Raw genomic sequence first — 27,192 nt, forward strand, 5'->3', positions numbered from 1 at the left:
TATATAATAAGTATCTACCATTATAGTCAGAATATCATATATTCATACAGAATAGTTTCACTGCCCTAAAAGTTCTCTGTGTTCCACTTATTCATTGAGACTCTGTTTTACATTTCTTTTTTATTTGCCACAGAGCCATGCTTAATTTAGGGGTTTGAAAGTATTTGCTTGGATTCAACTGTTTTACTGAATTTCTTCTGATTGAATTCACAATAATCAAAGAAAATGAAAATTTTTGTCAATTCCATATGATCTCTAATGACTATTCTGCCACGACTATCAGCAAGTACCCTAAGTTCTTTTCCAGACAATTTTCAGGAAATAGTGTTTCTTGCATAAACAGAAAATAAACCTCCTAAATTTTGTCATCAAGAACTAAGAATGCTTAGCCTACCTATAAGAAAACCTCCCACTAATGTGCTATTTGTGATAATAAAATAATTTGAATGTTCTGTGAAGGGTTATCAAATAATTTTTATTTTTGAGGTTGTGACTATTCTTGAAAGGAATTTTACAAGCTGGAGTCCTATGTGGCAACCATCAAAGATACCTGGACAGAAAGACCATCAGCCATCCAGTTAACAATTCATCAATTGATTTAAATTAAATATTTCTATGCCATTTGTAGACATAAACTATACTGAAATCCTCTGTATTGCTTTTCTATTATGCGTAACAAATTACTGTAAAACTTTGTGACTTAAAACAACAAACATTTATTATCTCATAATTTCTGTGGATTGAGAATTTAGGAGCATCTTAGCTGTGTAGTTCTGGCTCAGGGTCTCTCATAGGATTTCAGTCAAGATGTCAATTGGGGCCACAGTCATCTGAGGGTTTGACCGTGGCTAGAAGATTCACTTACAAGATGGTTCACTCATGTGGCTATTGGCAGGAGGCCTCAGTTCCTCGCCACATGGGCTTCTCAAATTGTGGCTTGAGCGTCATGACAGCTGGCTTTCCCCAGAATGAGTGATCCAAGAGAGAGAAGACAGAAGCCACAATGTCTTTACAACTCAAGCTTTCAATGTCGTACTCCATCATTTCTGCAGTATCTTGTTGGCTGACATGTCAGCCCTATTCAGTGTTCGAGGGGAGTATAAAAGGACATGATCCAGGAGACAGAGATTATGGGGGCATCATTTCAGAGACTGGCTATCACATTCTTAGATATGGACATGAAACCAGTGTTTAGGAAGGATAGAGGAAATAGTTTTGGGAAATAAAGGAATTTAGAATCTTATCTTTATTTTCATCTCCATCTTACATACTGACAATTCTTGTTGACATCAACATTTTACCTTTCCATCCATTTCTATCTTTTCTGGACTTATTATGTATGAAGCTCTTCAAAATGAAAATAGCTAGAGGTTTGTCTACTCTCACTCTTTAGAAATATTGAGTTTTTAATGGTCTCTCTGATATGAATATCTCAATATATATAAAACTTGGTTAGTATCTGTATCTTATTTAAAGTGAATACTGTCTTCCACCTCTACAACAATTACCTTCATTTTATAGGTAGCTTGTGTTAAAAACAGAAGTTATCCTTTTTTGTCAAAATTTTAGCTGTTCCAACACGATTGAGCCCATGTTAAGCAGTAGGAAAATGTTTCTTTTTTTAAATCTTATTATCGTCTAATCTCAAATTTTCCTGCAGTTCAGTGAAATTAGTGCCTTTAACATTTCCTATCCACACTAGAACCATGCTAGAAAATGCTTTTATAATATTTTTAAGGGGGTGATATATGAAAACCCTCCTATAATTGGCTAAATGGAGACATTACAGAATCTAATACTTCAGCCTTTTTCAAAGCACTGCTTCCATGGGGCAATACAAGCTTTGAAAAGTGGATGCAATTTTATGAAATTGGTGGGTTATGATGCATTAAAATCTAGAAAGTGTTCATTTCATTTCAAATAGAGGTCTTGAAAGTAATGCTCCTTACTTACAGCTGCATTATTTTAATAAAACTTTGGCGATAATTATTTTAAAACCAACATCCTATGTTGAAATGAAAATCACAAAAAATTGATTTAGGACTTTAGAACTTAAAGCATAAAAGTTGCTAGGGTCTATTTAATATACTTAAAGAGATTTGAATTAAATAAATAGCTTCTGCCATCACCAAACCTCACTCCAGATGATCTTGTGTGGGTCCCTTGTCTCTCTGACTGCCTGCATGGTGTAATCTAGGAGAACTGCAAGTTCCCCAGGGCCTACTCACAGCCATTTTTACTTTGTTTGAATTCTTCATGGCTACCCACTCCTCTGGGTTAGAGAACAAAGGACAGGGCATTGTTTTCAGTAGGTCACAGTTGTTTGCACCAAATGTCCCTTCGGTTTCACCAGTGTGAGGGTTCATCGCTAGAGTCCTCAATTGGAATCTGCCCATTGCTGGAACAGCAGGATCTTCTTGTGCCTTCCTAAAAGCAAGCTGGTGGGATAAACTAGGATCCACAGGAAACTGGAGCTGATGTCTTTAAAATGGCTACTCTTCTAGCTGCAGTGCTCTCCCTGGCCTGACTTAAAGATCAGCTGCTCTGCTGGGGTCCAGGGAGGAAATCCGGAGGGTTAGACTATTGTCCAGGGCACGGGGACCACAGATACCCCTTGCCTGCTGATCTCTATTACTTTCTTTGGGTCTTTTCCTGGGCTATTAGAAATATATGTATTTTTCAGATGGTAGGGCTAAGCAGGTAAGATTAGATCCCATAGCTGTTGGTGATCATTTTTGTCACAATTTGTTGGGGCAGAAGGGAGGGAGCTACTGGACAGAATAAAACCAGCATAGAAGAAGAGAGAGCTAGGAAATGGAAAGAGATTCATTTCTGGGCTTCTGCTAGATGACTATTGGATTTTCAATGAAAGAAGCCAAAAAATTCCTTCTTGGGTTTAAGTAAATTTGAACTGGGTTTTGGTCACTTGAGACCAAAAGGAATCCTTATTAAAGCAGCAATTGAGATGAAAGTATTGTCTGTAAAAACATACGTTGTCTCTTGAATTTTCAACCAATAGTGAAGGAAGAATGTAATCTGTTTTTTTTTTTTTTTCATTGAGCAGTGGTTGAGAAAAACCTATGTATTTCCAAAGTGAGTCCTGACTATGGCTTTTGAGGTGCTACAAAAAGAATAGAAATGAGATAATATGTAAACATTGGAAAGACACTAAGAATGGTTTGGGAGGAAACTGGAGTAAGCAAAGACCAGCAATAATATAAAGAGGTTTGGATTGGTTTAATAGCTGAATTAAGATTGAAGAGAAAGTTAGTGAATTTAGTCCACAAATGCTTTGAGGCAATACTGAATAGGAGAAACACTTTCTCCCTGTTAAGGGAATTTCGAGAGAGCCATCTGGAGAAATGAGAACAGTGGATAAAATAAGGACCAGTTGCCTGGGTCAGTTTTAGAATGTGAATTGTAGGGTGGGTATTGGTAGGGATAAAAGGTATTTGTCCTGTGTCCTGTTATACTATGACTTGAGACACAGCCTCAAGATTTTGTGAGCTACCATGCCAGATAGAGATTTAAGAACCACATTAAAATAAGTGAAACTTTTAAGTTCTGAGCCTGGTTTTTGCTTTTGTCTCCTTAGTTTATGGTTTCTACTGACATGCTAGAACCAGTGATGTGGTAAGGCTCTTGGGACAAATATAGGGAAAACCTCTGTCTCTCCTCTGTGTTGCATTGGGGGTGGTGGTGACTGGGGCACAGAACTCTCTATATAGTGTACTTTCAATTATCCTTCCCTTTGTTGGTGAGCACTTCCATGAACTGAGTGAGAGAGAAGCTTATTTCAGGGCTCTTACTTTAGATAGTGAGTAGCGTTTTGTAGAAGCACAGGGGAGAGGAGAAGGAGGTGGCTTCAGTCCCTATGAGATGAAAATAGTCGAAGTTCAAATTTAGAGAATTCACCAATGTTACTCCCCCCACGCCTTCCTCTCCTCTGAAGCAAACGCTGACAAGTGTTTCTCCCCAGTTCCATTTATATCTACAAAATAGCCCTTTTTGTGACTTTTTCCCCCTTCAAAGCTACCCTTATACTTGGGAAAAAGAGGAGGGATTAAAGGGAAGATGACGGTAAAATTCCAGGACCTTGAAGGAAAAGATGTTTTAGCAAGGCTTTCAAATAATAGAAGCTTTGATGGCTAGTTTGGACAAAACAGGAAGTAGGATAATCCCCAGGGAAAAAGAAAGGGAAGTGAGTCATGAAGCCCAAGTGCATTTCAAGGCATCCAGTGCTGCTTGAGAGTGAGCATCAGGCATGGTTTCAGATTTTCCGGTTGGCAAATTCTCAGCCTCTGTCTCGCTGTTCAACCATGCATTCTAACATTTAAATTACTCAGAGTCACATTTAGTGGCGTAATGTGAATTAGAACAGTATATAACTGGGATTATTTCTGACTCCCATCTTAAAACCTTGCTTTTGTGTCTGAGAGAAGCGATAGATTCATAGACCAGAATATATTTATATACAGAAATTCAACATTTGTGCTCTACCTCAAGATGTAACTTGAACTACACGGAAAAATCATATGTTTAAAAATGTCTATCTAATAAATCCAATGTCATTCAAGGAAACAAGACCTGTTATTAGGTTGAGGCACTGGATGGCTATCATTTTCCTGGTCAAGACCTCGAGGCGTGGCAATTTAAGATTTAGCTCTGAAACAAGCAGCTCCTTCAGCTTGGAAACCTTTTCTCCCTTCTGTTGCTAGGTCCTCCAGCCCTGTTCAAGCACGGTGCATAATAGCTTCTTGTGAGGAAATGACATTTAGAGCTCTCTCGATCTGTCAGCATAATACCGTTTTAAAAATCACATGTGTGTTTGTGAGGCCCTCTCTTTCCTGAAGTCGAAACTTCTCTGCTTCCAAGGTTGAAAATATATTCAAGAAACAATTTAAAATTGACATCAGCGTTTGTGTAATTATTTCTAATTTTAAATAATTGACTTCCCATGTTGAAAGTAGCTTATTTACTGAGCAAAATATAACATTAAAAACATTAAAAATAGCTGTGAATGAAAGACTTTCTCATCATACGTTGGTGCCCCATAGCATTCCTTTACAAGTCGGTTACTAAGGATGAAAATAGATATATACTTATTGAGTGGACTCATCTGTATTTTTGCTTTCTTTCAAGTGCCTGGCAGGTAATAGATGTTCAATAAATAACTGTTAAATGTTTGAATGAATTAATGAGTGCCTGATGAATCAGACCTGCCTAATTTATTTTATATTGAGCTTCGGATCAATATACAAATATTGTATCGTACTTGGAAAAAAATATCTTTTAGTTGTCTTGAAGGGATGTCAATAATGCTATGTATGTACTTTAATTTTTTAAATTACTTTATTATGAAAATGTTCAAACATCAGCAAAGTTGAATTTTACTGTGAATATTTGTATACCACTACCTAGATTCTACCATTTATACTTTAATATACTTATTTTATCACCTATATCAACCCAACTTATTATTATAATTTTTTAAAGATACCAGACGGGGTCTCACTGTGTTGCACAGGCTGGCCTCAAACTCTTGGCCTCAAGCGAGCCTCCTGCCTCAGCCTCCCAAAATGCTGGTATTACAATCATGAGCCACTGCACCTGGCTCATTTCGTTTTTTAATGCATTTCAAAGTAAATTGAAGACATCTGTACACTTCCTATGTACACTTCAGCATGCATATTACCAATTAGAGTTCAGTATTTGTCTAAGATTTTTATTTTGATGTAAAATTAACATACAACGAAATGCACAAATCTTAAGTATACATCCACTGACTTTTGACAAATACAAATCCCCATCAAGATATAGAGCATTGCCATCACTCCAGAAAGTTCATTCATGTTCCTTCCCAGGCAAACCCTGTTCCCACATCTCACTCTTCCCTTCAATAGGAAATTAATGTTCTGATTACTTTTCACTATAGATGAGATTTGCTAATTCTAGAGCTTTATATGAATGCAGTCACACAATATGTACTCTTTTATGTGAGACTTCTTTCACTCAGTATGTTTTTGAAATCCATGGATGTTGTAGTGTATATTAGTAGCTCAATTCTTCTACTGATGAGTTGTATTCCATTATATGAATAAACAGCTCGCTTATCCATTCTTTTATTGATGGACACCTGGGCTGTTTCAAGTTTTAACTACTAAAAATAAAGCTGCTATGAACATGTGTGTACAAGTCTTTATGTAAATATATATTTTCATTTCTCTTGAGCAATACCTGGAAGGAATTGCTGGGTCATAGGGTGTGTGTACATTTAGTTTTATAAGAAACTGCCAGATCTTTTGATAAAGGAGTTGTACAGCTTTACAGCCATATCAACAATATATGAGAATCCTGATTGTCCCAAATTCTTGTCAACATTTGGTGTTGTCAGTCTTTTTAATTTTAGCCATGTCAGTGGATATGTATTATTTCATTGTTTTTTAAATTTCCATTTCCTTGATGACTAACCATGTCAAGTACTTTTCATATGCTTTTTGGCCATTAGTATGTGTTCTTCTGTGAAGTGGCTAAGCAAATATTTGCCTATGTATGTATATATATTTTATTATTAAATTTTAGGTGTTCTTTATATATTCTAGAGATCAGTCCTTTGTCAAATATATATTTTCTGAAGCTTCGGCCTTTAGGGCTTTAGCTTTTATGTTTAGGTCTAGGATCTATCTCAAATTAATTTTTGTTTAAGATGTGAGGTAGGGACTGGTTATCGCTTTTTGAAAAGACTATTTTTTCCTATTGGATTTCTTTGGCATCATTATAAAAAAATCAGATGACTATATGCTAAGGTTTGAATGTGTTCCCCAAAGTTCATGTATTGGAAACTTAATCCCCAATGCAATAGTGTTGGAAGGTGGGACCTTTAAGAGGTGATTAGGTCATGAGGGCTCTGCCCTCATGAATGGATTAATGATGCTATTGTGGGAGTGGGTTAGTTATCATGCAAGTGAGTTCCTGATAAAAAGATGAGTTTGTCCCTCTTCCCTTCCCTCTCCCTCATGTGCTCTCTTGCCCTGCTGCCTTCTTCTATGGGATGATGCAGCTTGAAGGCCCTTGCCAGATGCAGGTCTCTTGACCTTGGATTTGCCAGTCTCCAGAACCATGAGCCAAATGAACTTCTATTGTTTATAAATTAGTCAGTCTGTGGCATTCTGTTATAGCAACATGTGGTGGACTAAGACACTACAATTGGGGGTCATTTTTTGGGCTTTATTCTGTTCTATTGATTCAGTTATTAAGCCAGTACCACACTGTCTTGATAACTGTATGTTTTATACTAAGTCATGAAGTCAGATAGTATAAGTTCTTAACTTTGTTCCTTTTTTGGAAAATTGTTTTGGCCATTCTATGTCCCTTGATTTTCCATGTCATTTTATACTTAGTAGATCAATTTCTATAAAAACTGCTGAGAGTTTGATTGGAATTGCATTGTTTCTACAGATCAGTTTCTGAGAGTACTGCCATCTTAATAATGTTGAGTCTTTCAATCTATGAAATGGTATATTTTTTTTTTTTTTTTTTTTTTTTGGAGACGGAGTCTTGCTCTGTCGCCCAGGCTGGAGTGCAGTGGCCGGATCTCAGCTCACTGCAAGCTCCGCCTCCCGGGTCTACGCCATTCTCCTGCCTCAGCCTCCCGAGTAGCTGGGACTACAGGCGCCCGCCACCTCGCCCGGCTAGTTTTTTGTATTTTTTAGTAGAGACGGGGTTTCACTGTGTTAGCCAGGATGGTCTCTATCTCCTGACCTCGTGATCTGCCCATCTCGGCCTCCCAAAGTGCTGGGATTACAGGCTTGAGCCACCGCGCCCGGCCTGAAATGGTATATTTCCACATTCATTTAGATCTTTAATTTCTCTTAGCAATGCTTTGTCTTTTTAGTGTAGAGTTCTTAGAAATATTTGATGTTTATTATGTTATATGTTATATTATAGGTATATATGTTATGTTATATACATATTATATATTACATTATGTTACATGTTTGAATTATTTCATGATTTTTGATGCTATAAATGGAATCAGTTTTTAAATTTCATTTTCTAGTTGTTTGTGACCCTAATTGATTTTTTTTATATTAACTTTGTATCCTGCAACTTCACTAAATTCGCATATTAGTTCTAGCATTTGCTTTGTAGATTCTTTTGGCCTTTGTACATAAATAACCATGTCATCAGCAAATATAGATACTTTTACTTTTTCTTTTTCATTCCTTTTGCCTTTTATTTCTTTTTATTCTTCATTTTGCTGTATTGAACTGGTTAGGACCTCCTGCACAATAATGAATAGAAATGATGACAGTGGGTAACCTTGCCTTTTAATAGTCCTAGGAGATAACATTTAGACTTTCATCATTAAATATGAAGTTAGCTGTAGGTTTAAACATTTTTTATCACATTTGAAAAGGTGCCTTTTATTCTTAGTTTGCTAACAGTTTGTATGATGAGTAGTGTTGAATTTTTTCTACATTTATTCTAATTATCATACAGTTTTTCTCCCATATTCTGATTATATGGTGGATTACATTGATTGATCTTTAAATGTTAAACGACCTTGCATTCCTAAGATAAACTCTATTTGGTCATCATGTATTATCCTTTATATATACTGCTGAATTCAATTTGCTATATTTTGTTAATTTTTTTGCATCTATATTCATGAAGGATGTTAGTCTGTGAAATTCTTTCTTGGACTGCCTTTCTCAGGTTTTCAAATTACTGAAATTATTTAAGTCTGGAGTTTCCTTTCTGGAAAAGTTTTTAACTATGAATTTAATTTTTTTCTAAGATATATGGCTACTCTCTCACACCATACATCCAATACATCAGCATATCCTATGGGCTTGACCTTCAGAATATGTCATGAATCTCACCTTTTCTTATCACCTCCTTGGCTACCATCTTGCACCAAACATCCATGGCCTATTTCTCTTTTCTCATTATTGCAGTAACTGCCTTACTGGACTTTCTGTCTCTGCTCTGGCTTCTTGTAGTATAGTATATTCTCAAAATACAGTAGCTTGTGTGCCTCTTAACATAAGTCAAATTGTGTCACTACACAAAACCCTCACCCAGAGTAAAAGTTAAAATCCTTGCAGTAGCCTATAAGGTTCCACATGGTCTAGAAGTGCACTATACCTCTCACCTCTTATTCTTCCACTTTTCCTCTCATTTACTTTTCTCCACACTGGCCTTTTCGCCATTCCTTGAGCTGGCCAAGCATACTTTGCCCCAGGGCCTTTGCATGTGCTTTCCCTTCTGCTTAATATACTTTCTCCCCAAATATCTACAAATCTTGCTCCCTCAGCTCCTTCTAATTTTGCATAAATATTGTCTTCTAAATGGAGCCATCCCTGAACACCTTATTTAAAATTCCCAGTGTTCCCTTGCATTCCGTGTCCTTCTTCCCTTTTATCTTGTTTTCTATACACATATGACTCTCTCATGTACTATATACCGTTTACTCATTTTGTTTATCTATTGTCTCTGTAAGTTCTATGAGAGCATGAACTTTTGTTAATTTTAGTCACCATTGCATCTGAGAATCTAAAACAGTACCTGGAAAATAGAAGCTACTCAATAAATATTTGTGAAAAGAATGAACTCTGTACCTGGAATCATATAGTATTTTCAACAGAGGAAAACTAATATGTGTAAGTTTTCCAAAGCTAACTTTGATGAAAGTATCTTTTCACTAATATCCTTAGCTTTCCTCATTTCAAAACTGAGGAGCTTTTTTTGAGTTTAGATCTTTTGTAAATAAATGGGATCATAAAATAGTGATTCAACAACATTGTTCAATATCCTTGTTCAACAACAGTCTCAAGGGACTTATTCTCAGGAGCAATATGTTATTTTACAATAGTTGACAGAACTAAGAGATGGAACTGCTAAGTAAAAATTGTTAGTTATCAATCCCAATAATCCCTTCCCCATGCTAGAATACTTTTCATTATAGTACACCCCAACAAAAGTTCTGTGCTTCTCACTTAATAAAAATATGCATAAGACAGGAAAGAGAGAAGTCCTACTGTGAGTTTGTGGTCATTTGAATAAATGAGCTTTGGAAACACTGATAGTTTAAAACTATTATTTTGTTTGTTTGGCACCCTTGAAGTTTTTATATTCTGGGGCAAGGCACAATACGATTTGAGAATCCAGAGAAACATGACTTCCTTTGAAATATGGAAAAGAATACTTGTGAAAGGAGACATTGGAAAGAAAACCAGATATAATGTGTGCTATAAAATTTGAATATAAGTGTCTTTATAAAATTCCTATGTTGGAACGTAAACCCCAGGGTGGTGATATTAAGAGGTGGGGCCTTTGGGAAAGTGATTAAGTCATGAGGCCTCTGCCCTTATAAATGAATTAGTGCTCTTATAAAAGAGGTTAAAGGGAACACTGTAGTGGCTTTTGCCTTCCATTTCTTCTGCCATGTGAGAACACGGCAAGAAGGCACTGTATAACAAACAGGCCCTCACCAGACACTGAATCTGCAGATGCCTTGATCTTGGACTTCCCAGCCTCCCAAACTGTAAGAAATAAATTTCTGTTCTTTATAAATTACCTGATCTAAGGTATTTTGTTATAGCAGCATGAATGTACTAAGACAATGCACATCTCAAGTAGCTCAATTTTAGGAGATTGCATATATGTGGAAATTGAGTTGAAATTGATTCCTCAAAACTATTTATGGCTGTATGCAACTTTGAAAGCCTTTAAAGGTATAACCCCAGTTTGAAGATTGCAGCTACAATTTTAACTCATTTTGTTCTGCAGCTTTAATCCTCTTACATTATTTTGGTAAACATAGATTTCATGGAGGGGATGGGCTATTTATGATATAGATTTTAATAACTGTAATCTTCCTTAGTTTTTCTTTAAATCTGAACTGATGAAGATAGAGCCTAAAGTTAGAGATGTTTGTGAAATGTTCCCACATGTGTGACCAGCCTGTACCTAGTAAGTTGCTTCATTTTCCCTCACAAGGTCTTCTTTGGGATACAGAACCTTCACTGGGATGGATGGAAAATTGCAGCTTCTTCTAAGTGCTTTGTAACCTGGAATATGTGGAAGCTTTAAAACAATTTCATTGTAAACTTCTAAATCAAAAGTCCTGTTTCTTTCTAAATTTATTTGGAAAATGTCCATGAATACTTAAAAAGAGAATCATGTTGTACTTTTCTTTATAGCTGTGTTTTCCTGTTAGGCCATTGTATGGACTATCTATTTCTGCATAACACTATAACAATTACCCAAAACTATCTGAAGTAGATATGGATGGTGCCCTACCCATCTCCAGTAAGACAACAAACATTTATCATCCCACAGCTCAGTAGTTGTGTGGGCTTGCCTTTTTAATTTACAAAAGTGTTTTACTTTACACATTGATTTGCATATGCCTTTTCATTTAATGATTTATCTTGGAAACCCATCTATATCAGAAAATAAAGATCTACTACTGCTTAGCAACCATGGTCAGAATATACAATAATTTGTTTAACTGTAAGTCTCCTATCGATGCATGCTTTGGATGTCCCTAGGTTTTTGCTATTGCAAAAAAGGTTGTAATTAACATCTTTCCACATATATCACTACACAGTTGTGATTGAACTACCCAGCATCCTCCCAGCTTCTCCCTTCTTAACAGTACCCAGATTTTGTATGTGCCTTTGAGGAAGACAACCCATCTTTATCTTTAGGGGTAGATACCGATTGATTTAATCCATGTAGCAAAGTCATTAGTTCAGAGATATGCCTCTGCCTCAATCCAGTCCAATTATGCTAAATATAAGCATTTTTGCTTGGAACATTGACACTGAAGTGCTTTCTATATTCTACAATATATGCAGCCCCAATTGGGACTGGTACTCACTTAATGACCACCATGGAAACCATTGTTTGGATAAAATTAATCCTGGAAATCAGAATGGAGTAGAGAGAACCTTCAATGGCATTGCTGAGCTGATGGGTCACCCAATCCAAAATCTATCTGAGGCAGATGTTGTTGGTCACCTACCTATATCCACTTGTCTTTACCACTTCAGTGTCCACTGGCCCAAATTCTAACTGTCAGTACTGAATTTGTTGTCTGAGGGGTTTCTCTTACTACTGGAGTCCTCTGTCTAGCACAACGGAATTAAAGCTCCTTAAGAGAATTTTTCAACCCTGTGCCCCTAGGATGGATTACCTCTGAGGCAATACGCTTTACACTGCTTCTCAGGGTTTTTCTATTGAAGTTAAATTCTAGTTGTCCACAGTGGAAATTAGCTTGATGATACACCCTATATTGGCTGTCATCTCATTCCAGTATCACTTTTCTACTGTTTTGTCTATTTTGTTCACCTCCTAAAATAAGCTCAAATTATAAACCATCTTATGCCTGAATTTTCCAAGTCTGTAAACCAGCAAACCCCTTTTATTGTTTAAGCTGGATGGCATTGATTTTCTGTTATTTGCTAGAAAAAAAGGTTCTAAATAAAACATATCTTTTGTGCGCATATTTGAGGGTCAGTTTTGTGGACATATCTGAGCACTGAGTATTTTGGGGCTAAAAGTACACACATTTTACATTTATACAGACATTGACCTCCAGAATGGTTATAACAATTTACAAAAGATTTCTCTACAAAAAATATTCCTTGCTATAGTTACCCAGATCGTTCTCTTCTTTACAAAATTCACCAATGGTACTGAGTGCTAAAGTGAATTTGAATAACCTGAAGCTTTTAAAGATCTTCATAACGTGTTCCAGTAACTTACACCCAATCAATTATGCTCTGCACATACGTGAGGATTTTCAATGCCAACCCAACACAGAAGCAGTCTGTTTACTTTTTATGAAGTTTCTTGTTTGCTTATCGATGCAACTCTATGGGAGTTATCTTCCCATTAATAGCTTTGCTTTTACAGCGAATCATTGATTCAACATTGTAGCTGTGTTGAATTAAACTTTTTTGATTGATTTCACATGGAGTGACTAAGTAACACTATATATCATCTTAAATTTTCTTGCAGACTGAGTTGCCTCCCCCTCCTCCAGGCATAGTAATGTCACCATAAGAAGTATTGACAGAAACCTCTTCCCTATAAAAATATTGAATTTCTTGGCATTTTTACTACCCTGTAGTATTACTTATTATCTAAATGCCATCTTATATAAACAAACTTTAATAGTATACTTAATGTCTTTGAGCCAAAAATAACTGGACCTCAACCTTTTTGATAACAAAAGACAATGTGTTGAGCATCTGTGTTAGTCTGTTTGCACTGTTATAAAGAAATACCTGAGGTTAGGTAATTTATAAAGAAAATATATTCATTTTGGTTCATGGTTCTGCAGGCTGTACTGGAAGCATGGTACTAGCATCTGCTCCTGATGAGGGGCTGAGGAAGCTTCTAACCATGGCAGAGGCAAAGGGGGAGAAAACATGTCATATGCTGAGAAGGAGAGTAAGAGAGAGAGCAGGAAGTTCCAGCCTCCTTTAAACAACACAGATCTTGCATGAACTCATAGAGCAAGAACTCACGCATTATCACGGGGATGGCACCAAGCCATTCATGAGGAATCTGCTACCACGATCCAAACACCTCTCACCAGGCCCACCTCCAACATTGGGGATTACATTTCAACATGAGATTTGGAGGAGACAAACATCGAAATTGTATCAGCATCTATTAATCCAGCCCCATGAGTGCCGTTTAGAATATGCCATGTTTAAAGCCTATAACTTGGCTGTCTCTTGGAGCTCTAGAGAAGGTGAACAGAATCTCCCTTCTCTTACGTCTTCTGCTTCATTGAAATCTTCCTTCCCAAAGCAAGCATTTGGCACACTTTGTATTAGAGGATTTCCCTGCTTATCCTTCCTCCTTGTGAAATCCCATTGACAATATCAGTGAGGTTAACGGCAGAGATTGAGATTTTAGCACTTTTAGTTTAAGAATACCACAGGAAAAACGAGACAAAAGATTTTTATGGGCCAGAAAATGCTCTGTTTTGGTAAATGTTCTCTGTGTACTTGAAAAGGATGTGTATTTTGCATTTTTTGTGTTGCATAAATGCTAATTAGGTCAATTTGTTTAAAGTGTTGTTCAGGTCTTCTATAACCTTATTGATTTTCTGTTAATTTGTTCTTTCAATTATTGATCTGTTAGTCTGATCTGTGTTAGTCTGTGTTAGATCTGTTAGTCTCTTAGTATAATGATGGATTTTTCTATTTCTTCTTATACTTCTATCCGTTTTTAATTGATGTAATAATTCTGTTATTAGCTGCATACAACTTTAGGATTGTCATATCCTCTTGCTGAATTGGACTCTTTATGAAATGACCCTCTTTACTCTTATTTATATTATCTCCAATTAAATCTACTTTGTCTTATATCATTATAGCAACTCCTGCTTCTTTCTTAAAGATTAGAATTAGCATGGCATAACTTTTCTTATATTTTTATTTTAAACCTATTTATAGCCTTATATTTAAAGTAGGTTTCTTGAAAGTAGCATATAATTGGGTCTTGGTTTTTTTAAATCCCGTCTGACAATCTCCATTTTAATTGGATGTTTAAATTATTTAATTTAATATTTAATTAATTATCTGTTGCTGCAGAAGAGTATTATCACAAATGTAGCAGCTTAAAACAACACACATAAGATAAACACATTTATCTCACTGTTTCTGTAGGTCTGGAATTCAGGCACAGTTTAGCTGGGTCCTCTGCTTTAGGATATTTCACAATGTTGAAATCAAAGAGTTAGGTAGGGCTGGGTCTCATCTGAGGCTCAGCTGAAGGAGAATCACTTTCTAAGCTAATGTGGTTGTCAGCAGGATTCAATTCCTTGCATCCTGTCACAATGAGGGTCACTCTTAGTTCCTTGCCGTGTGAACTTCTTCATATGGCAGCTTCTCCATCAAAGCCAGTAAGAGAGACAGTCAATGAGAAAGTCTACTCAAAAGATGGAAGGTATTATCTTATATAACAATCATGGAGGTGACATCTCATTACCTTAACCATATTATATCAGTTAGAATCAAGTCACAAGTTCCACCTGCACTCAAGAGGAGAGCATGAATATACACAAGGGCATGAAAAGAAGGAGACAGGAATAATTGCAGGCCATCTTAGAGTCTGTTCACCACACATGTTATTATAGATATGGTTGAGATTATATCTAACCTTTTATTATTTATTTTCTATTTTTCTTTTGCTCCTTTTCCCTCTTTTGCTTTCATCTTTCAGATTGAGTAATTTTTGTGACTCCATTTTATCTCCTATATGAGTTTTACCTATAACTTGTGTGTATGTGTTATTGTAGTGGTGGCTTTAAAATTTATAGTACATATCTTTAACTTACCATGGTCTACCTTCAAGTAATATTACACTACTTCCTATATAGTATAAGGACCTCACAACACTATCATTTCTCACCTCTTGGTCCCTGTGTTATTGTTGCCACACATTCTACTTCACGTGTTATAAACTTCACAATACATTGTTATTTTTGCTTTAAGTGGCTTATATCGTTTTTTTTTTTTTTTTTTTGAGATGAGGTTTCACTCTTGTTGCTAAGGCTGGAGTGCAATGGCGTGATCTCGGCTCACGGCAACCTCCGCCTCCTGGGTTCAAGAGATTCTCCTGCCTCAGCCTCCTGAGCAACTGGGATTACAGGCTTGCACCACCACGCCCAGCTAATTTTGTACTTTTAGTAGAGACAGTGTTTCTCCATGTTGGTCAGGCTGGTCTCGAACTCCTGACCTCAGGTGATCCACCCACCTCAGCCTCCCAAAGTGCTGGGATTACAGGCATGAGCCACCGCTCCCAGCCAATGGCTGATATCTTTTAAGGAGACTTACATAATGAGAAAATTTCTTTACATTTATTCATATAATTATCATTTCTAGTGTTCTTTTTTGTGTATATCAATATTTTAATCTCTTATTTTCTGTAATTTTTTTGTAATTTTTTTGTCTCCTTTGGATGAATTCTTTCATTTTTGGAGGTCTTCAAAAGTCTTTTGCCATCATTTTGAAAGATATTCTTTCTATGTACAGAATTCTAGGTTGATCGTTTTTCCTTCCAGTACTTTAGAGATGTTGCCCCATTGTCCTCTAGCTTACATTGCTTCAATGCAGAATCTGCTGTAATCCTTATCTTTGTTTTTCTGTACTTGATATGTACTTTTTTCTTCTGGCTGCTTTTAATATTTCCTCTTTATTACTTGTTTTAAATATTTTGGTTATAGAGTGTCTTGCTGTGCTTTTCTCCATGTTTCTTACACTTGAGATTTGTTCAGCTTCTTGAATCTGTGGGCTTATAGTTTTTCATTAAATATCAAAATTTTGTCAACAATTTCTTTAAATATGTTTCCTGTCCTCTCCATCCCCCTTCTCCTTCAGAGATGATAATTGCATGTGTATTTGTCCACCTGAAATTGTTTCAGAGACCACTGATGCTGTCTTCTTCCCCATTTTATGTTTGTTTTATTTTGGATAGTTCCTATTGCTAAATTGCTTAAGTTTACTAACATTTTCTTTTGCAGTATCTAACCTGCTGGGTCTTCCATGTCTCTATTTATCAGTTTCAATCTTTCCTCTATATTTTGAACAAATGAAATAGTTATAATTTTTAAAAATTTCTCCATTTGTGTCAGCTGTATGTGAATTTCCATTGATTGGATTTTTTTTTTTTTTTTTTTTTTTCATTTTGGGCCATTTTTCTTTTTCTTTGAATGCCTGGTAATTTTTTACTAGATGCTGGACATTGTGAACCTTATCTTGTAGGATGTTGTATAATTTTGAATTTCTATAAATATTCTAAAGCTTTGTTTTGGGGTACAGTTAAGTTAAACTTAGAAATATCTTGATACTTTTGAGTTTTGATTTTAAGTGTTGTTATGTGAGATCAGAGCACTGTATAGTCTGATGATATTTTTCCCCATGACTGAGGCAAAACACTTTTTAGTATTCTATCCAATGCCCTGTGAATTGTAATTTTTCCACTCAGTCTGCTAGGAATGGATGCTATTCTTATCCCTGTGTAATCTCCAGGGATTTCTCCTTTCAACTTCTCTGGTGTTCCTTCCCTCATGTGCTTGTGCTGGCCCATACTCAGCTGAATACTCAAGAGGAACACTGCAGGTCTCCAGGATTACTTTTCTGTGCAACTCATATACAGCTTATATTCTTGAGAGAAGGGTCTAAGTCTGTCTCAGATTGGGTACTTTAGAAATAGACCCTGAGGTGTGGATTCTTTTGCAAATGCCTTATTGAGGAAGTGTTCTCAGGAGAGGAGATTAAGGGAAGCAAAACAGAAAAGAGTCAAGCCAGGATATGATCTCACCTGGAGACCATCTCAGCCTGATTTTGTATGGGAGCTCTGAAGCACAAACTGCACTACAAAGTTTGTTCCACCTTTAGGCAAGGGTGGGGATATAAGAGCTTTTGTACACACTTGTCACTGAGTTAGTGAAACAAGCTGCCCCTTGCAGGAGATGACCTCCTTAGTGACACATCTCCTAGTAATAAATGATAACAGCCAGCACACACAGCATCTAAAGGATGGATGCATGGACTGAGTATAGGGATCTGGACAGAAAAACAAGATCTCCTATATTGTTTTATGAATCTTTATCCCCTCAATGTCTTATACTTGATAGGCATTCTACATGTGAATGCCTTAAAATATAGAACTGCAGCAATATCACATTTCCGAGAAATAAATTATTTAATTTAGGTACATTTTCTAGGTATTGAAGATTGCACTTTTAAATATTTTTTGATGGGAATGTTTCTGAAAGATATCATATATTGTCCTTACACACCACATAGAAGATAATAAGATCAAAATGACGTTTTTTCATGATGACTCAGGGTGATGATTTAGAAACCTTAAACACTTTGCTAGGGTGCTGATTCAATCAGTAGGATTTTTATTTATAAATCTTTAGGTGAATATTGGAACCCACTGTACAAGGTGATATGGTGAGGCTTTGTGTTCCCACCTAAATCTCATCTTTAATTGTAATCCCCATATCCTCATAATCTCCACATGTCAACGGAGAGACCAGGTGGAGGTAACTGAATAATCATGAGGGTGGTTACCCCCATGCTGTTCTCATGATAGTGAGTGAGTTTTCACAAGATCTGACAGTTTTATAAGGGGCTCTTACCCCTTCACTTGGCACTTCTCCTTCCTGCTGCTTTGTGAAGAAGGTGCCTTGCTTCCTCTTTGCCTTCCACCATGATTGTAAGTTTCCTGAGGCTTCCCAACCATGTGGAACTGTGCATCAATTAAACTTCTTTTCTTTATAAATTACCCAGTCTCGGGCAGTTCTTTATAGCAATATGAAAACAGACTAACAAGTCATCTGCTGGACTGTCAGATATACACTGTCACAGCTCTTAATAGTATACTGACTTCTTGCAAGTTTCTTCAACTTCACATTTCTGAGGTCTAAGAAGTTTGATGATCAAAGATGTCAGGTTTGTGAGAAAATAAGCTGCCAAGTTACGTCCTGAGGGCCTCTCCTAGACTGGATTACTGGGCTTTAATGTTTTGGCAATCAACACATGATGTATCAGGTGCTAAAACATGTTGTATTGTGTTCTCATTTGTGATCCTGCTATGCATCCTGGGACACTCTAAGACGCAGCATCTGTGGGAATACTGTATTCAGAGTCCATTCACTATTAATTTATGATTGACTTTTTAGATGAGAAAAAGATTTGAGCTGACAAATATCATCCTTATGGGTGTTAAAGAATTGAAGAAGAGACCAAGTTTTCTTTGGCCTATTTTCTGATTTAGAATCTTTAAAATTCATAGTTGTTTTTACAGTCTGAGATTAGGGAAGATTTTAAAGTAGTGAAGAAATAGAATGGAATGTAAGAAAAGCAGATTAAGTTTGCATCTCAGTGTTTCATGGTCTCTGAAACATTTGTTTGCTTTTTCCAAAACGGCAAGGAATTCAGTGGTACATTCTATGTGGTAAACAGGGACTTATTTATGTCTCTTCCCTCACAGGAAGCTGAAAATAGAAAGTATCCTAATATCCAGAGCTCTTTTTCTACATGATGTAAGAAATGCTCAGGAACTGAATGTGAGTTGCATAGCGAGTGCTGTGATCTACTGAGTGAGTTTGGCACAATGATGTGCTTGAGTCAGCACCATGAGAGCTAATTGTGTGTGTATACCTTTCTAACTCTGCTTTAGTGACATCTCATTGATAGCTAGAAATCGGCCATGGTGGGAATATTTTCACCATAACTGGCAAACACAAATCAGGGCTTTTTTACCCAGAGATTCAATTGTTAAATGTGTACCAGCATATCCCAATCCCAAGACCAGATGCCTTGGCCATAAACACTAATGTTTTGTTCAAGACCATCTTGTTGGACAAAGAAAACAAATTGCTTGAAATGTTTGTCAGGAGAGACATCAGAAAACCTAGTTCCTTCATTTTTTAAAATAACAACGACGAAAAAACTGAGACTCATAACTGAATGGAAATCAAGTTGCCTAAATCAAATATTTAAAGAGCAATGTAGAACCAAGTCTCTTATTTCTGATCAGAGAGTTTTAAAAAATTGTTTTAAATAATACATATTACTAATGATATAAAGGTAATGTTTTAAAATGAAAAAATATAATAAAATTTAACAAGAAGTATATTAGTAACTAAGTATGTTAATCTTTAATGTATATAATTAGTGATTGAATACTTACTGTGTTCTAGGTACAGAACTGGTAACTTAAGGTATTATCTTGTTTAACCTCTAACACCATCATGTGCATTATGACTGCCACTTTACTAAAAGAATCAAAGATAAGTAACTTGCATGAGTTCACACAGCTAGTGAGTAGCAGAAGCTGGGATTTGAACAAGGCCCTTCTGTCTTCAAAGCCTGCTCTTCTCCATGTGCCAGATTGCCTTTATAAACATGAGATTAGCAGGTTGAGATTGCACCCCAATGTGGAAAATTTTTATTTAATTTTAAAATGCTTTGGAAAATAAAAATAAAGCTAAGCAGAGAAATGAGACTTTCCTCTTGAGCTGCAGTGCTTCTTTTTATAGCATTCTTTCCCATCTCCTCATAGAAATCTATACAGAAAAACAGCAAAGCTACAGCAGGTAGCTTTGTGACTCTGCAATGTTCCCTTGAGCTTGCAAGATTCCTGCTGTGTCACATTGGCTTGGCCCTGCTGGGAAAATATACTGATCGGGCCTTGATTGCTCCACTGATAACCTACCATCTATCAATTTGGTTAAATATGTGTCTTATTCGTTTATGTGGCCTATTGGAGGGAAATTTGACACAGCTTCTGATTGCCTTCTAGGAAAACAAGTTTTATTTTTTGCTAAGTTTTGTCCACGTGTGTGTGTGTGTGTGTGTGTGTGTGTGTGTGTGCATCTGCTTGTGTGTTTAATCCCCTAGTTTATAACAGAAATTCTTCGTTGAAACAAAAGTAATTCTTTATGGATACAATGTAACCTTAAACTCTCAGTATATAAGAACACTTTCTTACTTCCTTCATTTTTTTATTTTTGAGGCGGAGTTTCACTCTTGTTGCCCAGGCCAGAGTGCAATGGCACGATCTTGACTCACTGCAACTTCCACCTCCCGGGTTCAAGCGATTCTCCTGCCTTAACCTCCCGAGTAGCTGGGATTACAGGCACCTGCCACCACGCCTGGGTAACTTTTTGTATTTTTTAGTAGAGACGGGGTTTCACCATGTTGGTCAGGCTGGTCTCGAACTCCTGACCTCAGGTGATCCACCTGCCTCAGACTCCCAAAGTGCTGGGATTACAGGTGTGAGCCATCATGCCCGGCCTGAACACTTTCTTGAATCTGAGAAATTCACTTCCTTGAGCTTGCTAAATAGTTTTTAATTTGTAATATTCTTAAAAGACAAAATATTCTGCATTTTTGGGTGAAGTAATCGTTTTAGAATGTGTTCCCAAATTGCATTGTCAATTCAAACCTGGCAATAGTTCAGGTAGGCTATAAGAAACAGATGAAAAGCCTTGGAAGCATGTGTTTGCACTAGGGGCATGAGGCTGGGAGGGCTATACTGGAGGCTATTTCAAAACAGCCGTATGTCTGGGAGTAAATCTGGGAATCCAAGGTGAAATGCAGACTAAACTGCTCATGTGATGCTATATTGGATAAACAGAGGCACTCATATATTTGGGCAGGCTGAGTACAACTACATTCATCTTCAACTTGAGAACAGTCTTTCTCTCTCTGGTAAGATTCTCCTGGTTGGCTCAATGTGCAGCTAAAGTAGGAACAGACAGTGAAGGCCAGAGGTGGAGAAGTGGAGTGTGACTGGAAAACAATTCAGATCTTTGAGACGATCAGGACAGTGGTGTGATGACAGAAGACTCAGTCAGATATTCTTATTTAGACTATTCCGGTCTTTACAGCTGGTTGTTAAACCACCACATAACAAGGGCTTAAGGAATAACAATCTTTTCTTAAAATTTAACTTTTATGGCCGGGCACGGTGGCTCACGCCTGTAATCCCAGCACTTTGGGAGGCCGAGGCAGGCGGATCACGAGGTCAGGAGATCGAGACCATCCTGGCTAACTTGGTGAAACCCCATCTCTACTAAAAATATAACAAAATTAGCCGGGCGTGCTGGCGGGCGCCTGTGGTCCCAGCTACTCGGGAGGCTGAGGCAGGAGAATGGCGTGAACCTGGGAGACGGAGCTTACAGTGAGCCAAGATCACGCCACTGCAATCCAGCCTGGGCGACAGAGCGAGACTCCGTCTCAAAAAAAAAAATTTTTTTTTAATTTTTACATTAAGTTCTGGGGTACAGGTGCAGGATGTGCAGGTTTGTTATATAGGTAAACGTGTGCCATAGTGGTTTGCTGCACCTATTAGCCCATCACCTAGGTATTGAGCCCAGCATGCTTTAGCATTTTTCCTAACGCTTTCCATCTCCCCACTCCACCCCACAACAGGCCCCAGTGTGTGTTGTTCAATATGGGGGTTGACTGGACTCAGGTAGGCGGTTTGTCCTGGGGTTTCTCAGTCAGATAGTGGCTGAGACTGGAACCATCTTAAAGGCTCCTTCACTCTTATGTCTGGTGCCTGGGTTGGGGAAAACCAGACAGCCAGGGGCTGGAACAGATGGGGCTTCTTGGGCATCTCTTTCTCTATGTAGTCCCTCCACCATGGCACATACAGGGCTGTGTTAGGATGTTTTTGAGCTGTTATAAAGAAATACCTGAGACTGGGTAATTTATTTTAAAAAGAGGTTTAATTGGCTCACGGTTCCGCAGACTGTACAAGCATGACTCTTTGGGAAGCTTTCAATCATGATGGAAAGCAAAGGGAGAGCAGGTATGTCACATGGTGAGAGTTGGAGTGAGAGAGAGCAAGGAGGAGGTCCCAGATTTTTAAACAACCAGATCTCATGTGAACTAACTGAGCAGGAACTCACTCATCACCAAGGAGATGGCGCTAAGCCGTTCATGAGGAATCCACCGCACCAATCCAATGCCTCCCATCAGACCTCACCTCCAACACTGGGGATCACATTTAAACATGAGATTTGGAGGGGGCCTACATCCAAACCATAGCAAAGGCAGCTGTACTTCTTACATGGTGCATACCAGGCACATAGAAGAGTACCTTAATGGTAAATATTATGTTCATCCACAGGGATTCTGAGTTTAGAATTCCAAGCAAGCAAATTATAGGTAAACACATCATTCTCCTTATAGTAGACTATATAAGGCTGACCTGTGGGACAGGAGAGTGTGGGGTGTGAAGATGTGTGCTTGTGTGTGTGTGTGGGAGGGGTGCTGAGTAAACAATCTTATGATTCCCAGCATCCCCTCAAGGCTCCTCTTGCTCCTGGCTGGAGAGGGAAATTCACAATGTCCTGTCCCTCTCCACCTCCAGCTTCTTCTTTGTAATCTGAGGTTTTTTGTGGCCATATATTGCCTTTGGTCCTCCACAAGGAAGCATGTCTAACTACCAAGTTGCACAGTAATAATTGAGCCTATCCTAGAAGAGGCTATGAATTTTCCTTGGTTCTAACTGTGTCCAAGTGGCTGAGCCTTCAAAGCTTATAAAGTTAGCTGAACTCAAACATAGGAGGGTATCTTGTTTTCTGTTAATTGGCTATAAAATAGAATTACTGTAAAAGTAAAACCATGTTGGGAATCAATCAAGGACTCCTTGATCTAAATTTGGAGAATGAAGAAGGCTTTTTTCAAGACATGTAGGAAGGGTAGGCATTTTCCCAGGGGAACTGAACCTTGCGAGGCTAGAGTTCAACTGTATTGTGTGTGTGGGTGTGTGTGTGTGTGTGTATATATATATATATATATATATATATATATATATATATATATATTTGCTTAACCCTTTTAAAGCCAATCAAAAATTAATTTGTATATCCAGCACTAGAAGTTTGTTTTATTCACTCATCATTAAGGTGGTGTTTGTTTGGTTTTAAAAGAACTTTGGATGCTTTTCTTTGAGCTTTTCTTTGTGGTAATTAAGTTAATTGAGAGAAGTCAGGGTCCTAAGGTTTGAGAAATGAAATTATTGATCATCTTCTTATTCAGGGAGTTTAAAGTTCATTTCAGAATCATAAGTAAAGGAGAGATGACAGGTCCAGTTTTATGAACTAAGGCACTGGCTTCAGCCATTTAAGGAAATTAGCCAAAGCCCAGTTTCTAATTGTCTTGATCCAATTGTGTGAATTATTCCCATTTTTTGCTTTGCTCATAAAAACAACAGGACACACATTTATTGTAAAGGATAATTCATTTATTAAGAGCATCTTTAGTGCAGTCTGACCAAAGGTCCTGTTCTGGGGAATTTATTAAGATATCTCTTGGTTTCTTCTGTTCTCTAGGCCTGGGATCTTCCTCCTGTTCTTCTGTATCTCTGTGACTCTCATGCGTCCTTGAAGACCCTACCGGGGTCCTGATGGATATCTCCACTCCTCAAATTGAGTAAGTTGCCTTGTTTCAGTGGGCATAGGCCTACTATGCACCCATTTCTTTATGGTTTTCATCACTTGGAATGAAAGCAAGCAATTATCTATTCAGCTGATCTGTCTTCTCACTAGATATGAGCTTTCTGAGGACAGTAACTTTTTTATTCAACAGTGTACTCTCATACTCAAATAAAATTATGTACGCAAAGGAGAAACTGTGCCCCAAATTGAAGGCAGATGGTATGCACCCAATAATAAAGTGGGAGTATGAGCCATTTTGATGACTGAAATGTAGTTGTCCCTTGGTATCTGAGGCAGATTGTTTCTAGGACCCACCTCTGATACCAAAATCCATGGATGCTCAAGTCCCACAGTTGGTCCTGTGGAATAGTGTATTTTCTATCTGTGTTTGGTTGAATCTAAAGATGTGGAACACACAGATATGGAGGGCTGACTGTGTAATTTGTTATGCATGTTGCAAATCGATAATCATTTATGGACTAAATCTAATAACCAAACTGGGAATTTTGCCATAATTGGATTTTATCATCTGTAATCCCTAGCTGATTGATAAATAACGTAGTAGTGATCTGTTGTGTGGAGATCATTGGGAGTTATGTCAGAAACTGCCTACAAGAAATAATAAGAATTTAAGAAAAACACAAAACGGATAGCACAATATCTGATGGTACAAAATAAAACATACTACTGTGATTGAACTACTATCCGAATGGATATATAGGAGAGACAAGAAAGAGGGAAATTAAGCCTAAATTATTTCTCCTCTTCCTCCTTCTTTTTCTTCCTCTTCCTCTTTTTCTTCTCCATCTTTTCTTCTTCTTCTTCTTCTTCTTCTTCTTCTTCTTCTTCTTCTTCTTCTTCTTCTTCTTCTTCTTCTTCTTCTTCTTCCTCTTCTTCTTCTTCTTTTCTTCTTTCTTCTTTCTTCTTGCATTGGGATCTCGCTCTGTCACACAGGCTGGAGTGCAGTGGCATCATCATAATAACTCACTGCAGCCTTGACCTTCTAGGATCAAGCAATCCTCCTGCCTCAGCCTTCCGAGTAGTTGGGACTACAGGAGTGAGCCACTGTGCCTGGCTAATGCTTTATTCTCAATCCATAAGAATTCATTGACTGTCTATTTGGTACCAAGCATCATGATGCACTCAGCGTCCCCTAGAGAGGAATAAAACTTTATTTGTGACTGAAAAAGTTTAGAGATTAGTGAAGAAAATAAGCATGGAAAAAGTCAGTTTGGAAAATTTCATAATACAAGTATATTAATAGTGTGTTTTCAGTACAATGGTAGAGTGCATGTCAGGAAATTTTACTTTGAATTACTGAAAGTTTTGTGGCGAATTGAGCAACGAGAAATAACTCCCTAAGCAGAGAGTGATGGGAGGAAAAAAAGCCTGTGTAAAGGAAGAAATGTTACTGACTAGGGATTTTTGAAATCAGGAAATGATTTTAACTGTCCCCAAGTCTCAATCTCAATGACAAAGGGAAGCAGGGGGGTTCAAGTCTCACACCAAGATGATACAGTCAAGATAATCTTTGGAAACTGCTCTTGTCTCCTTAAAGATTAGTTGAGTGGGGTGAGGTGTATTTATCTGAATTCCATGACTGGTCTTTGATAACACTTTCAGTCATGCACATTGTATCATTAGGATTGTAGCTGAAGCTCCTGTCCTCCCCTGTGGTACCTCTATAACCCCAGGAAGCTGGTCAGTTTCTGGTGGTTTCTAGCTACCAGAGGCTCCCCCAGGCTGATTTTAATGGGCATTGTTCCTCCCAGACTCCCCTGGAGATATCTCCTTCCTCTCTTACCCATAAGAGCTGACTTAACATGTTTCCTCTTTGGAGGGGAGGACAGGAGGATATTCCTGTACTGGGGTGAGCATCCAGACAAGCCAAGAAACTGATCCTTCTGCCACCTTATTTTAAAGCCAGAGTCTAAGGTGACAGCAGGTATTACCCATAATGATGTGGGGAGTGGGGTGTGTGCTTGGCTGTGGATTAGAATTGCATTATTTTTCTTTCAGTTATCTTATTTTTTTTGCTTCTGCTGTCACCTCAATTACAATCTCACAAATACACCTCCTCTTTTTATTACAGCAGCATATATTTATTTCTGGGTTTAATTATTTTTGGCATCCTTCAATTTCACATTCTTCAAAGTAATGACTATGGGATGCCATTATCTAATGACTGATGAGTTCTCTATTCTGCCAAGTCATTGTCTCCTATTTAGGTTGTTGTTTTTTAAATGCTAGGTTGTATAAAAAGCATTATGTATGCTAGGGAGAAACTGTAGTTCAGAGATGGTGACAGATCTGACATTTGAATCCAAAGTCTGTGTCTTTGCACCAAGTCCAAGCAAAAGATCCAGTAGATGAAATTACTGTCTGGAATCTTGAGAAATCGGCAATGTCAGGAGAGCTTCCAGGTGGTGAGAGCTGGGCAAATGATCTTTTTCTTTTCCAATAAGGAGGAGCATTCTTCAAACTATAGGTTGATTTGCTTGCTGTCAATCCTTGGAATAAAAAGATGGATAGGATGAGCTAAGAGAGCTTATACAATGGAATGGTTTGACTTTCTGATCCCCTGTACTACCACTGCTCCTGGTTCATATCTCTAGTGAGAGAGAAGTGAAGCACTGAATAAGAAGATATCACTAATAATTAAAGAATCAAAGTGTCAACAAAATGATAGATTCTTCATGTATTTCTGAAAGAATACAAAACAAAAAACACCATTATGACTCCTTTCTAAGGCATGTAACAACTCTCCTTTATGTGGCTTTGGGAATTTGCCTATTTATGACACAAGATCCAGCTTCTTCTCCTGAACCTAAGGGTCATAAGGCTCTCTTCCTTGTTGACCAAAAGGCAATTTCCCCGTGGCATCTTACTTTCTTTTTGAATGTAAAATAAATTCTTAAGTGTCAATGTTTGCAGGAACAAGAATGAGTTATTCCTAGCCTCTGATTGGTAAAAATTTCCCTTCTTTTTATCTGCAATAAAGTTTTTATAGATGATGAAGTCTGATTTTTAAATTCTGAGCTACAATAGCAGCATGTATAAAATTATGCTATAATTATGTGCTTATATATCTGTCTCTCCCACTAAACTGGGAACTCCCTAAAGGTTGGAGTTGTTTGTCATTCATTTATATATTGAAATGCGTATAACAGTGCCTGCACCTAAGAAACTGCTAA

The 27,192-nt window shown here is 37.5% G+C and overlaps 1 protein-coding gene and 1 long non-coding RNA gene across 10 annotated transcripts in view; one reads left to right on the forward strand and one right to left on the reverse strand.

Moving 5' to 3' along the window:
* The window catches only part of LOC123571157 (gastrin-releasing peptide receptor), a 296,422-nt gene that overhangs the window by 121,044 nt on the left and 148,186 nt on the right, over positions 1-27,192 (forward strand). For all 6 annotated transcript variants that reach the window (XR_010584289.1, XR_010584291.2, XR_012429820.1 and 3 more), the window contains exon 2: positions 23,894-23,993. The gene's annotated coding sequence lies outside the window, so the exon portion shown is untranslated. The remainder of the gene's footprint in view (positions 1-23,893; positions 23,994-27,192) is intronic.
* LOC123571156 (uncharacterized) overlaps positions 26,079-27,192 on the reverse strand; it is a 37,773-nt gene continuing 36,659 nt past the window's right edge. For all 4 annotated transcript variants that reach the window (XR_010584285.1, XR_006695325.2, XR_012429827.1 and 1 more), the window contains one exon: positions 26,079-26,508. This is a non-coding gene — a long non-coding RNA (uncharacterized lncRNA). The remainder of the gene's footprint in view (positions 26,509-27,192) is intronic.

This window comes from Macaca fascicularis, chromosome X (genome assembly GCF_037993035.2).
Source record: "Macaca fascicularis isolate 582-1 chromosome X, T2T-MFA8v1.1".
Taxonomy (NCBI): Eukaryota; Metazoa; Chordata; class Mammalia; order Primates; family Cercopithecidae; genus Macaca; species Macaca fascicularis.